Source organism: Octopus sinensis, linkage group LG4 (genome assembly GCF_006345805.1).
Source record: "Octopus sinensis linkage group LG4, ASM634580v1, whole genome shotgun sequence".
Classification (NCBI taxonomy): domain Eukaryota; kingdom Metazoa; phylum Mollusca; class Cephalopoda; order Octopoda; family Octopodidae; genus Octopus; species Octopus sinensis.
The window spans coordinates 83912535-83927192 of record NC_043000.1 but is presented as its reverse complement, the minus strand read 5'-3'; positions in this window follow the sequence as shown (position 1 = coordinate 83927192).

The window sequence follows — 14658 nt, the reverse complement described above, 5'->3', positions numbered from 1 at the left end:
TTCTGATTATAAATTATATAAATACAAATACACACGTACACGCACACACATTGTTTATATATATATATATATATATATATATATATATATATTATATATATATATATACATACATACATACATACACAAATACATACATACATACATACATACATACATACATACATACATATATATACATACATGCGCATATACATACATACGTATAAACATACATATATGATATACATATATTTATAATTTATAAACGTACATGTACATTAACCCCCCCCACACACACACACACACGCACAAACATACACATATATTTCATGCACAATACAGCGTACAGCAGAAGTGAACGATATTTAAATAATGGCAAAGCATTATTGTGGGTTAAATAAGAATGTAAACACATTTTATGCTACTGAAGAGTGGAAGAAAATGAGTCTTCCGGGTGACCGTTTCACAGTTTCATGAGTGCTCCTCAGAGAAGACGTAACATTATTATATTACTACTACTACTACTACTACTACTACTACTACTACGGCCGGTCAGCCTATTACCGCAACCAGTCACAGTACGCTGACTGAAATATAAGAGAGACCAATCTGAAATCAGTCTGCTGCGCCACTCACTTCTAGTGTCAGACGCTGAAGAGGAGATAAACATTCCAAAATGCATGCAACCATCAGTCTGGCAGAGGGTTGCTTCGGACTGATTCAGTGTATTTACACTTATTTGTCTTCAGTGAGAAATTTTCTCCATGACAAAATACAGTAGATGACTTTCTTACGGTTTCGAATATGTCTCAAGGATATTTGAATTGGTATGAGGTCTATATTTACACATATCGTCATTTCTACAATTGCTTAGCGCTTCTACTCCGTATAAATGTCTTCTTGTTACACAAGCATGACCATTGCTGACAAATGTTAAATATCAGCCATGCAAGTGCAAGAGTTTTAAGTCAAGTACAGCTTTCACAACACCATGACAATATCACTGGCAATACCAAGAAGCCCAAACCCAAGCAAAGTGTAAGATATCCGGCTCAATAGAGCAGCAGGTTTTTTAGTTAGTCTTCTCCTAGAGTAATATCTTGACAAAGACTAGAGGTCCCTCTCAAACACACGCACACGCACGCATACACACACACACAATACGCGCGCGCGCACATATGAAAATAATACATATTCATGTGCATGGCAAGAAGTTGAACGTAATGTGCAGAAGTGACTTAAGTCTTTTCCGTGGTTTTCGTAGAGGAAACTAATGCTACTAAGACGTGACTAAGTTATATAAACACTCACAATCACACGCACAGACATATGCACACAGGCACACACACACACACATACACACACACACACACACACACACACATACACCACATACACACACTAATACATGCTTATAAATATACGTGAATATTTGTGTGTATCTGTGTTAGAGATATTTTCAGTTTTCACTTATATTTATACATGTATGTATGTATGTATGTATGTATATTCACAAAGAGAGAGAAAGAGAGAACGAGAGAGAAGGGGGCAGACAGACGGATGGATGGATAAATAGTCATATAGATTTATCTGTGTAAGTACAGTGTACGTGCAGGTACATTAGCAATAAATTACTTTTTAAGCAATTTATACACACACACACTAGTAGAATTCCCGGCATTTCACCAGTTGGAAAGTAGCTGTAAATGGCCCAGAATTGTTCTTAATGAAGGCATATTCAGTTTAATAGCACAATATTGCATTTCTTTGGAAAAGTTGCCTTTCATGTAAGAAATGAATTTGTTTTCCAATACATTTATTGAAGTCTGGAGTCTTATACAGTATGCTGCAGACTTGCTCTCAGAATTATTAGCATATTTCGCTATTTAATTGTGTAAATGGCATATATCTAAGTTAAGTGTATTAAATAAAAACATACGATTAATTCAATGTGAATATAGTTTTATTTCATTTGAAACTGCTATTGAATATAAACTGCTTTTATTTTTCAAATTATTATCAAAGACCCTTTTTTTCTTTTTCTTTTTTTTACCTGAAACCTATGTTGGAGTAGACCTCAAGGTTCCAATAACTTTTAAAATTCTGTAGGATAGTGAACTATTTCTTCCTAATCGGTAACAGTGTTTGTTGGTTTATAGATGTGACTATTTCTTGGATGTTCTTACAACAGATGCCTGTTGATGCTCCAGACACAAATTTTTTACGTACAGTCACTTGTATAAAGGTTGGGGAACATCTTTGATACTAATCAATTTTCTGTCTTAACCACTGCGCTCCTAGGAGTTGGTTTTATGGTACCGTTACTGCCGGAGGGAAATCTTCAACTTGTAACAAATTTTTGACAAAATGACTAGACAGCTGATCTCCGAAAAGACTAACTCTCATGATTGTATGTAATTCGAATATTTTAAATCTAGTCCAAAACAACGAGGCTTTGAAGCCTAGATTTAATCGGCTGTTGTCCCTTTTGAAATTACTGGGAGGATCTGACGAAAGTTATCTGACAATATTTCTGCATGTCCTCCCGTCTAAGGTGTATTGTCACGCAAGTTTTTTAATTTTTTGTCCTGATCCTGCAGAGTTCTATGTGAACCAAAATCATTTGGCATCTCGATTTCCTGAATTCTTGCAATGTTACAAACATATGCATCGTTTGTGCTCATGTTCAGAAACAGCAGTTTAAAACTAGGATCTGATATACACACCTTAGGAAGGAATATTACAGTAGTATCTGAAGAAACTGCAATAGTTATGCATTTCTTGTTGCAATTTGGCAAGCAAGAGACTGATCAGGAATGTTTTTCCGATTTCACCATGGACATTAAGGAAGTTAATTCCATCTTCATGTTGCTAAATCCTCTCACAATAGCTGAAGAGGTTACCCCTTTCTCGGTAATTAGTTTGTGTTCGTTGTCATTGACATAGGCTATGAATGTGACAGTATTATATGAATGCATATTTCGACATTTCTGTTGCTAAATTATTAACTTCAGTCTTGTTAGGTTGAGGGAAACCGTATTTTCTAACTTCTTAACCGTTTATATCTTTAATCTTACCAATGAAGGTTACGACTGTGAACCCTTTTCCAATGCTGGAGTACATCTGTTGATCTTTATTACTGAAATCTTCAGCAAGGTCATAACAATACTTGAAAGCTTAAAATAATTGGATGGTTTGCAGCAGCATTTTAACAGAATATTGTAAATAATCTTAAAACTATTGGCTTTATGAGATAAAGAAGCTACTAGCTATGTTGCATCAAGGATAATATGATCTTCGTTCAGGAAGGCATCATGTCCAAGTATGAATCATATATCTGTGGGCACTACAAACTTCACCATTGACAATTTGAAGATCTACAAATAAAATTGTATCTCGCGCTTTATGGAGAAGAGGTCCAAGGAGGAAACATTCATGATGACTGACGAGTATAGTGTACTCGCTTCCAATGACACTGTTAAAAAATATGTCAAGCTGGTTTTCAAAAGAGGCACTTTGCATTTTTCGTTTCCATTCCTTATTGTTCTATATACAGTAAGACAGATCCTGGTGGTACATCAATGTTTCATAAAGGGACGATACTGATACATCTTGTCAAATACAATAAGCCTTTGTAACCCTTAGGTTTCGTGCTTGCTGTCCAGCGGTATCTTGAATAGAGTAAACCCAATGACCATTTTCCATGTAGACAGTAAGTTGTTGAATGTTGGAGTTTTTCCTGAATGGAAAAGACGAAAGAGTTCTCGAAAGCTTCGTTGTTCTTTATTCGTTGTCCCTGCTGGAATTGAGTAACTTCATCATAGCTGCTTTACTTCGATGAAGCAAACATTGCAGCACCTTATCTCTTGCTGACATATCTAGATATATTTGATGAATTTTGTTGATTCAAAATTGATGCATCCATTAAATGCTTTGGTCAGATTTGGGTTAGATGGAACTATCCCGTGTCAGTTTTGTGCTATTCACTGCTGCTCTTCTTCTGGAACTAGGATAGTTTTCATCACTTGTTTTTGTCTCCTTGACAAATGGTCTTGGAAAACATTCGGGGCATTGGTGTCAACTATGCCAAGTGTACTCAGAAATCCAGAACCGCTTTGGATTTTAACAGTTATGAGATCTCTTCCTCCTTGCAAGGGGCTAGGAGCTCAAGAGGTATGATCGTATCAATCTGAGTGAAGTGAGTTTATAATCATATCAAAAGGTGTGTATGTGTCAAGTCTTCATTTTATGTTGTATAAGTGGTGATCATTTAGAGAAAACTTTGGCATAAAAGAGACTATATTTGGTATGATCAATATTTGAACTTGCATCCATAAAATGTAACTCTCCTCTTAAATTAATTAACATCAGTAATGAAAATCATAATCAGTAGCAACTTTTTGGAGATGAGACACAAAAACGGAAAAAACACAAAGCTGAGCCTTAACAGCTTGGACGAAGAAAAAGTTATATCGTTAAGGTATGTTCTTCTGCTTTGTATTTTGTTTCCATTGTATATGTTGCCTAACAACTGTATTATATGGTTATTGATATCTCCCAGAGTATACCATTCTGTGTAAGACATAGAAACTGCTATAATCTTTAGTGAGACAACTGAGGATGGCTTATTTTTCATTTCACTTTTCTTCATTTGTAACATTTGACATGCGTTTTTATCTTTCAAACTCATCCATCCTTTATATCTACTATTTTCTCACGTGTTTATTTTGTTTCAAACTACTATGGCTTTCTTTTTCTCTTTGTTTCTGGCTCCTTTTTTTCTTCCACTTTCTTCCTGTCTCTTGTACATGGTTTTTATCTACCAAATTCACTTACAGCATAATGGTGGATTCGACACTACAGCAATAGAACAAAGTACCATGCAATCTGATCGAAGCCGGAATTATATTATTGCAAAGCAAACTTCTCAACCACAAATTCTTACATCTGTATTCTAAATTCTAAATCTAGAAAATTGTTGATTTATTCAAAACCAAATAGTTTTATGGCGAAGTAAGATATGTATGTTCTTGTTAGATATCATTAAAACGAAAAAAAACATTTTTTACTAACAATGAAAATAAGAAAAGGAAAAAAAACATTTCCTTCTACTTTTAAGAATGCTCTGTTGGTGATTTCACGTTACACTTCTGGCAAATATTTCTGTTCTTGATTGTTTTGTTTTCAACTGCCAAAAAACTTTTACACATTCCCAAGTTAAAATAGAAATTCTTAACTATTTCCACTCATTCGTAAAGATATTCTTGTCGCTAGTTTTATTCAGTTTCTCGGTTAATTCGGGAAAAAAGAGAAGATTAAAGTTTCGATGGTTTTAAGTGAAACAGGTTTAAGATCCAGAAAAGGAACAATTCGCCTTATTATTCGCTGTAATAAATAATATATTTGATGACCCATTCACACACATAGGTCATCAAACAGTGAGAAAAGCTTACGTAATGTCTTTTTGTCAGGGTTAACTACTACAGATAGATATTATTCTGTAGGATACTGTTCTCCCTTTATTGCTTACCAATATCTGTAGTTACCAGGATCTAAAACTACACAAGTTTTTTTTACCATGTCGCTCTGCTACCTAACAAATAACTGAGCGATGCTAGAATAGAGTCACTGGTGGTTGAGTTAGTAAAGTACTGAACAACTGTTCAAACTATTATCGGTTCGAGACCAGGTCAATGTGACGCCATTGTATACACAACTAATTATCAGCTTAACCAGCTGTATTAAACCTCGGGGTACCTACACTTTATGGTTGTAATTAGCAGGAGCATTGAATAAGTGATGAGTGTTATGTGTTTCAAGTTCTGTGCATGCGAAAAACGGATCAGAAAACAAGCACAGACTCAGTTTGCCATCTTGATTTAATAGTATAGTATTTGATGCTAGCTCTTGTTTATGAAGCAAGTTGATGAGTAACAGACCGTCTGAAATTGAATTTACTATGCTCAGATATCCATTTATTTGAGTTCAATTCAGTATAAAGCATAACAAAAAATAAGCTCTCTCCAAGTTGAAGCCAAGGTCCCGTTTTGATCCCAACTAAAATCATTTCATTTCTTTAACATTCTCTGAGCATCAAATGCGTCGAATGAATTTGAGGCAGTGTGGCTACGCCAGAAATGACCTATGTTTTAACCAATTGTACCTCTAAACCACCGTTATTTTTGTGGTGATATAAAAATACTAAATTTAGACAGGCTCTAAAGATTCTTAAACAACATTATTGCATGCAAGCATTTATAAATAAGAGGTCAGTAGTACAGAATTATAGACAAAGGTTAGAAAATTTAATTTTTTTAAAATCAACTATATTTCTACTCGTAAATAAACAGTAAAAGGTTCATACATATTTTTCTGCATCTTGCGAATTTAGCTGGTATAAGATTAAAATGATATTTTATGAGCTAATCTGTGGCAGGATTTGGAGTGGCTGTACCGTATCTTCTCAGAACATATTAAACTAAAAGATCAGAATGTTCGCCTGACGATTGCAAAGTTTTAGTAATTGATTGATTTATTGATTGATTGATTGATTGACTGACTGACTGACTGACTGATTTATTAGTTGAATGATTGATTAGTTGGTTGATTGGTTGATTAGTTTATTGATTGATTGATAATATCTTTTTGAGCAAGGAATGAGATCCAGAGAGATGTAAAGGAGAGGAAGAAATATTTGAATCCAAGTACGTATTTCGAAAGGGGTCTGGGAAGACATCAAGGTGAGGCTTGTGTAAGAAGAAGAAGCAAATACATTCAGTGAATATAGTTTGAGATACAATAGTAAGTTCCGTGTAAAAACAACAAACTAAATAGAAGAAAACTATTGGATACAAAATATTATCATTATTATTATCATCATCATCATCATCATCATCATCATCATCATCATCATTATTATTATTATTATTATTATTATTCTATGTTTGACTTTTGCTTTATGTCTGTACAAGTTGGCTCCAAGTCTCACCCAGAGACCTCAAGAGACAACAGGTTGGAAGTTCTGTGCCATATATTTGTGGGGTTTTTTTTTGTGTTGTACTAGTGAATGTCTAATACATAAAAAAAATAATAAATAAATAAATAAATAAATAAATAAAAGTTTGTTTTAAACCTTGGGATTACATAGAGAGTATTTTGCGTAGGATATGAGCAGTTCCCATGAGCACTATCTTTTGAATTTCTGCCATGTTGGGGTTTCCTGGTATCTGAGTTAGGTAGCAATCAGTCCCTTTCGCTATCATTCCCAGGGCACCTATGACAACAGGTATTGTTTTAGTCTTCAGCTTCCACATTTTGCTGATTTCTATTTCAAGATCTTTATATTTGCTCAGTTTTTGGTAGGTCTTGACAGATACGTTTATATCGATTGGGACAGTCGTATCAATGAGGAGGCATGTTCTTTGTCTGAAGTCTTTCAATATAATGTCTGGCCTATTTGCATCTATCTTCCTGTCAGTTTGAATGGTGAAGTTCCAGAGGAGTGAGATGTGGTCATTTTCAAGCACAGGAGGTGGATTGTGTTCCCACCAGTTTTTTTCATGGGGCAAATCCTGGTTTTTGCAAATTACCCAGTGAATATATTGTGCAGCTCTATCATGCCTACTGAGGTACTCTGTAGGCGCTAGAAGACTGCATTTGGAGACAACATGGTCAATGGTTTCATTTTGTTGTCGGCATACACGACATGTTGGGCTGCTGCCGTTCTTTAATATGTTGGCCCGGTAGTTTCTTGTTGGTAGGCATTGATCTTGAGCTGCTATGATAAACCCCTCTGTTTCAGATTTTAAGCCAGAGGCCATTAGCCATTGATGGGTCAGGGCTTTGTCGATATCTGCATTATTCGCTCTCTTTGGGTATTTGCCATAGAGAGGTTTTTCTTGCCATTTATTATTCAGAATATCTAAGGCCGCAGTTTTGGCACGGGTTTTCATGCGCCTAGCTTTTTCTGTGCTTGTTTCTTGTATATCTATCTCTAATTCCGAAATTGGTTGTATTCGGAATTCACTTAGATATTCCTTTGCCTGTTTTGTGACTGAGTATGATGCTTTCTTGTTTTCATGTTTTGAGACAAGTTTTAACATCCAGTCCTCAGAGTTTTTCAGGTAGGTGTCTAGGCCAATTGTAGCAATCTTCATTGTTATTGCCAGTTGCAAAAGACCACGGCCTCCCTCTTTTCTTGGCAGATAGAGTCGTTCTGTATCTGCCTTAGGGTGGTGCATTCTATGCATTGTCAACAGTTTCCTTATTTTTCTGTCGAGCTGACATATTTCAGTAATTGACCAGTTAACAATATTGAAACTGTAAGTCACGACTGGTATGGCTAATGCATTGATCGCTTCGATCCTGTTTCTTGCATTCAGCTCTGTCTTGAGTATTGCTCTCACTCTTCGATAGCATTCTCTCCTTATCCTTTCCTTCATCTCTGAATGCCTTATTCCGTTCCCTTCAATTACCCCTAGGTACTTGTAGCTCTCCGCTGGATCTAGTTCTTTTATGACATTCTGTTGGTCAAGGTTAACGTTAGGTGTTTCTGTCATTTTTCCTTTGATAAAGGTAGCCTTTGCACATTTATCGAGGCCGAATTGCATTCTGATGTCGTCACTGAATTGTTTGACTATCGCTAGTAAGCCCTTGAGTTGTTGATCATTTTTTGCAAAAAGCTTTAAATCATCCATGTAAACGAGATGATTTATATTTTTATCAAACATTTTATACCCGTACTGCGCGTCATTGAGCAGCTTTGAGAGAGGTATTAAGGATAAACAAAAGAGGAGTGGTGACAATGAGTCACCCTGGAAAATTCCACACGAAATTTTTACATCACCAGCATTTCGGGATTCATTGTCACTGTTCAGAGTTAGTGTGGTTCTCCATGATCTCATACTTACAGTCAAGAAGTTTCGCAGAGTAGGTGCTATCTTATACATTTCGAGGCATTTCCTAATCCAGCTATGTGGTAGGCTATCAAAAGCCTTTTGATAGTCTATCCAGGCTATTGATAAGTTTTTGTGTCGTTTGTGACAATCTTCTAAGATCATCTTATTGATGAGTAGTTGGTCTTTACAGCCGTAGGATCTACGTTTACATCCTTTCTGTTCATTAGGGAATATGCTGCTGTCTGTTAAAAAACTATAGGTATATTCCGTCAGGACAGATGTTAGTGTTTTGTACATAGTTGTTAAGCAGGTTATGGGTCTATAGTTTTTTGGTTCATTTGTTTCTTCACTTTTTGGAAGCAGGAATGTTAACCCATTAACTAGCCAATGAGGCATCCTACTAGGGTGTTGCAAAACATCATTGTACAGTTCTGTTAGCAGTTCATGGCTCTCTGGGAAGGCATTCAGCCAGAAGTTAGGAATTTTATCCTTTCCTGGAGACTTCCATTTGCTTGACCTCCTGAGAGCAGATCTTATATCTTCTACCTTGACACCCTCCCACTTTTGCTCTTCTAAGGGGTCCAGTTCTGTAGATATTCTGTCAATCCAGGGGGCCTTTTCGTTGTGTGTTTTTTCTTCTGCCCAGATTTTATTCCAAAATCCCTGCACTTCTTCTTTTGATGGTACAGACCTTGCAGTAAACGCTGCTTTACCTATCTTCCTGTAAAAATTCTTGGTGTTATTTTTGAACATGTTGTTGTCCTTGAAAAATCTAACACGCTTTTCATACCTCGCTATGCGGGCAGCTTTGGCAGATACCTTTTGTTTGATGGTTTCTATGGTGGCATCAATATCAAGTATAGTTTTCATATTGTATTTTTTCAGTAATTTTTGGGTTTTTGTAGGTTATTATTATTATTATTATTATTATTATTATTATTATTATTATTATATTATTATTATTATTATTATTATCATTATTATTATCATCATCATCATTATTATTAATAATGATAATAATGATAAATGCCCTGATGCAGTACCAGACAGTGGCTCTCATGGCTCCTGATCTTAACTGATTGGAAGTGTTACCATGTACATTATTTTGTCTTGGTATAAAAGATGGGCCACAGCAAATATTCTGCTCAATACCACAGACTTGCTTGTCAGTTGTTTGACCTTAACCAGTTGAGCATGTCCCTTAGTGGCTGACGATATGTGCATCTCTGATCACAAGAAGAAGTAGTGGTTCGTTCAACATCCTGAAACAATCCTTATTCAGGGACCTTTTGAGCGGGATGGGCTACTCGACTAGAAGAAATCTCTAACTGGGCCCCACCTGCAAGGTCATGCGCTGTATATCTTTATATGAGATCACTATGTCGTGCACATATGGTTGTGATGCATGTGCCTGGTGTACCCTTATCAGACGGGTAGTCGTGACTGGTTTACTGGGCTTCGTGTATTTTACCCCAGTGTCACTTTGATGACATGCACTGCTCTCTCACTCAATTATAATAACAATAATAATAATAATAATAATAATAATAATAATAATAATAATAATAAAGTATTCATCTTGATGAGGTCTGTTATGTGTATGTGTAAGTGCCGTACCATCACAAATGTATGACTACATATGAGTAATGGCTGCACCGTCACAAGGTGCAGGCGTGGCTACGTGGTAAGAAGTACGCTTTCTAACCATATGGTCCCAGATTCAGTCCCACTGTGTGCAACCTTGAGTATGTGTCTTCCACAATAGCCTCTAGCTGACCAGAGTATTCTGAATGGATTTGGTAGACAAAGACTGAATGAAACCCGTCATCTGTGTGTGTGTGTGTGTGTGTGTGGTGTGTGTGTGCGTGTGTGCGTGTGTGTGTGTGTGTGTGTGTGTGTGTGTGTGTGTGTGTGTGTGTGTGTGTGTGTGTTTGTTTGTTCCCCACCTTGGCACACTTGGAATGTTTACGCCCCAAGAACTTAACGGTTCGACAGATACAATACGTACCAAAACTAAAAAAAAAAGTGCTGAAGTCAATTCCTTCGACTAAAATTCCTGAAAGTTGTATAAGGACGCCTCCTCCAGCTGGTTATCGATGCAATCTGCGCCCGATATATATTGCAAATAGGGGTGCGAGCCTCTGTCATCTTCTAGCTACGACAGGACCACCAGATCGTCCAATATACATACATACATACATATAATGAACAATGTATACATATATATACATATATACATATATAATGAATAATATATATATATATATATACATATATTTATATATACATATATATATATAAAATGAATGATATATATATATATATGTATATATATATATGTATGTATATATATCTATATATATATGTATATATATATATATATATATATATATATATATATATATATATATATATATGCATATATATATATATGCATATATATATATGTGCATATATATATTTATATTCATATATGGGTACAGGACGTCACCAACTGTGTAAACAACATGAAATACGTAGACAAACGAGTTAAATACGTAAACAACGAGTGAAAATGGAAAACAGGACAAGTAAACACAGAGAAACAACCTTTCTTCAGTTGCCGGTTGCCTATCTACTCCTTATTTCAAACATTCAACGACAATATGAGTCTTCAAAGACAGTTTCTCCCATAAATTCTAAAATAAAATTTAGGATTTATGGAGGGTCAATGTCGGAAACAAAGACAGGACAGTGGAGACATACAAGGAAACCGAACAAAAACAAGCAGAGAGTCGTTAGACCCGAACGAGAGGAAAATAGTGAACGCTGGGAGAAATATTTTCTTTGAAAAGAGAGAAAAAACGTCCAGTCCTTTGAACGTATATATACACACACACACACACACACACACATATATATATATAATATATATATATATATATACATACAAATAGGAAAAAAGCAACAAGAATGGATTAAAATCTCGGTACAATCGTTTCGTACGAGGATATCTTTAATAAGCTACAAAAAATGCAGTGAATACAGATGGCTCGTACGAGTACGAGTACGAGCCATCTGTATTCACTGCATTTTTTGTAGCTTATTAAAGATGTCCTCGTACGAAACGATTGTACCGAGATTTTAATCCATTCTTGTTGCTTTTTTCCTATTTGTAATCACCCCACTTGTCGTATGGTTAACACCATATAGATTTCCGGTGCATCCTAGTTAAGGACCATATTCATGTGAATTCATTAGAATTCACTTGAATCTCAATTACTTAACCGAATATACATACATACATATATACAAGGAATTAGTATGGGGTCCTCAATTTTCCCTAAGCCATCTTTATAGATTCTACCTCTCTCTAAGTTGTATAGCTCTCTAACTTATTTCTATATTACTCATTATTTCTATATTACTCAGCACTTAAAGTCAATGTCCATTTTTCAACATTTCCAGTATTGTCATCATTTCTAATGAAAGATTTGGCCAAAATCAAATGCAGATCCATGTATGGAGCTTGACAAAACTTTGACAACATAGTTTTTCAATGTCATTTAAAGTGAAAGCAACCACACAAGTGAAAACAGGCTATGATTCAGTTAATAAAAAGCATCAGACTTGAGCAACTTTCACTATTTTCAATGAAACCAATTTTAAATGTCATGATGATGACAGAAAAGTTCTTTATACAAGTAGATGTTAATAAACTACAGATTTCTGTAGTCCTAGATATCATACATGTCTCATATTTGTGGAATTTGCCTGAAAATATGCTCACTCTATGCTTGATTTGTGACTACCATAGAACACCAGGCGAGACATGTTTTGTCAAACCTTTGACTATTTTTATGAAAATTTCTATTTTGAATGCGCCCTTAATATTTTAATTGTGAGGTTACATGGGTCAAGGTCACTTTTTGTTAAGCATTGTCAAAGAACTGTTGAAAGAACGTCATGCCATGTATGCTTTTTGCTAGACCAAATCTGCATTTGCTTACTTTATAACTGTTGATAATTCTGAAAATGCTTTTCTCAGATAACAACTAGATTGAATATGTCTGCTATTTCAGAAATGTGGCCAGTTGTGAGAGGAGAAAATACAAAAAACAGCCCCATTGACTTCTGCCGTATTTGTGGATGTTACACTTTACTTAGGCAGCGAAACAAAATCACAGATTTTGCCAAGAAAACTTACCTTACTTCTTTGGTATGAAACTGAGTAAACAAAACAAATCCTGGGCACCCCATATAGTGTGTACATTATTTGAAACACTGAAACAGTGACTGTTTTAAATACTTTAACAGAAAGTCATCAAATTATGAAGAACTTCTACAGACTTTGTTAATCAGTTTTCGAGCACTGAGCTGCAACATAAGTGTAAAAGTGCATTTCCTACACAGTCATTTGAACTACTTTTCTGAAAATCATAGTGCAATAAGTGATGAGCAAAGAGAAAGATTCCACCAAGATATCGACACCATGGAGACTAGGTCTCAAGGCAGATGGAATACAAACAGCATGGCTGACTACTGATGGCTTTTGCAAAGAGACTATTATGATGCAAGTTATTCATGCAAAGCAACAAAGAGAAGGTTCCCTCCTTGAGTAGCAGAAGCTCCATTTTGATAAAAATGTCTATCCTAAGATATGTTATCGAATATTTTGTGTAATATATTTGTTAAACAATAAAAAGTACAATTCGGTTTGTATTACTTTCTTATTGCCTTTAATAGTTTGTTTTACTTTCGTATTGCATTTAATGGCAAAATTGACATTTTTTTGGTAGAAACATAATTCGTGTTTAACAAATTGAAAATTCCTGAGGGCATTTCTGAACCCAGCACCACCAAATTAGGTAGGACTAATTGTAAATAGCAAACCAGCAGTAATTCTTTTTCGAAAATGTTCTCCAGTGTTATCAATAAAATAATAAAAGCACCTGACCAGCCCTATTACTTTCGCATGAACAATACAGCTGTGTTTATTCAGAGAAGTAAGCTGTAAAAAAAAAAATTACTTTATGTGACAGAAGAAAATTGGCTGTAGATTTGAAATCAGCTTGCCAATTTTAGTCTACATCAAGTGAAAAAACAAACTGAAAATTATATTCAAAACTGTTGCCCTGTGATATCAACCATCTTCTTCAAGGTATGCGATGTCTCTTACTCGCACTCGCCTAATGCTACAGAAATCAGAATTAAATACCAATTTTTGTGGTTACTATGAGATTTTAAAGAGATTCATAAATTGTTGTTTTCAGTGGAGATCTACGAACATACATACGTACGTACATATATGAATACATATGCATACATGCGTATGTGTGCGTGATTCTTCAGTGAATAGAATGTCACCCTATTGTCACAGCCAGTTGCAACCATCATGTATAATTTGTATAGTAAATACTATAATGTTGATATGGTTATATATTAATTTTACTTGTGGCTAACCTAGATGTTTTTTTTTACGAAGTAGATGGTAAATATCAAGTCTGTTATTTGTAGAAGATTGAAAACTTATTTCAATCTTTCTTTCCTTACAATTCGTTTTACTTTACTCAATATTAACAAAGTGGGCGTGGCCCAAACTTCATTGGAAACGGTATTGTAAAGATTGCAAGCTCAGTTTTTTTATAACAACTGAGGAAACTTCGTTAAAAGTAGTTCTTTTTTCTTATGTTTTTTTTTCTCCTCAGTATATCGATTTTTAGTGTAATGACACTTAAATAATGTTGGCCAATAGACAATTAACTACCAGACAATTCGTATTTTGATCTCAAATATATTG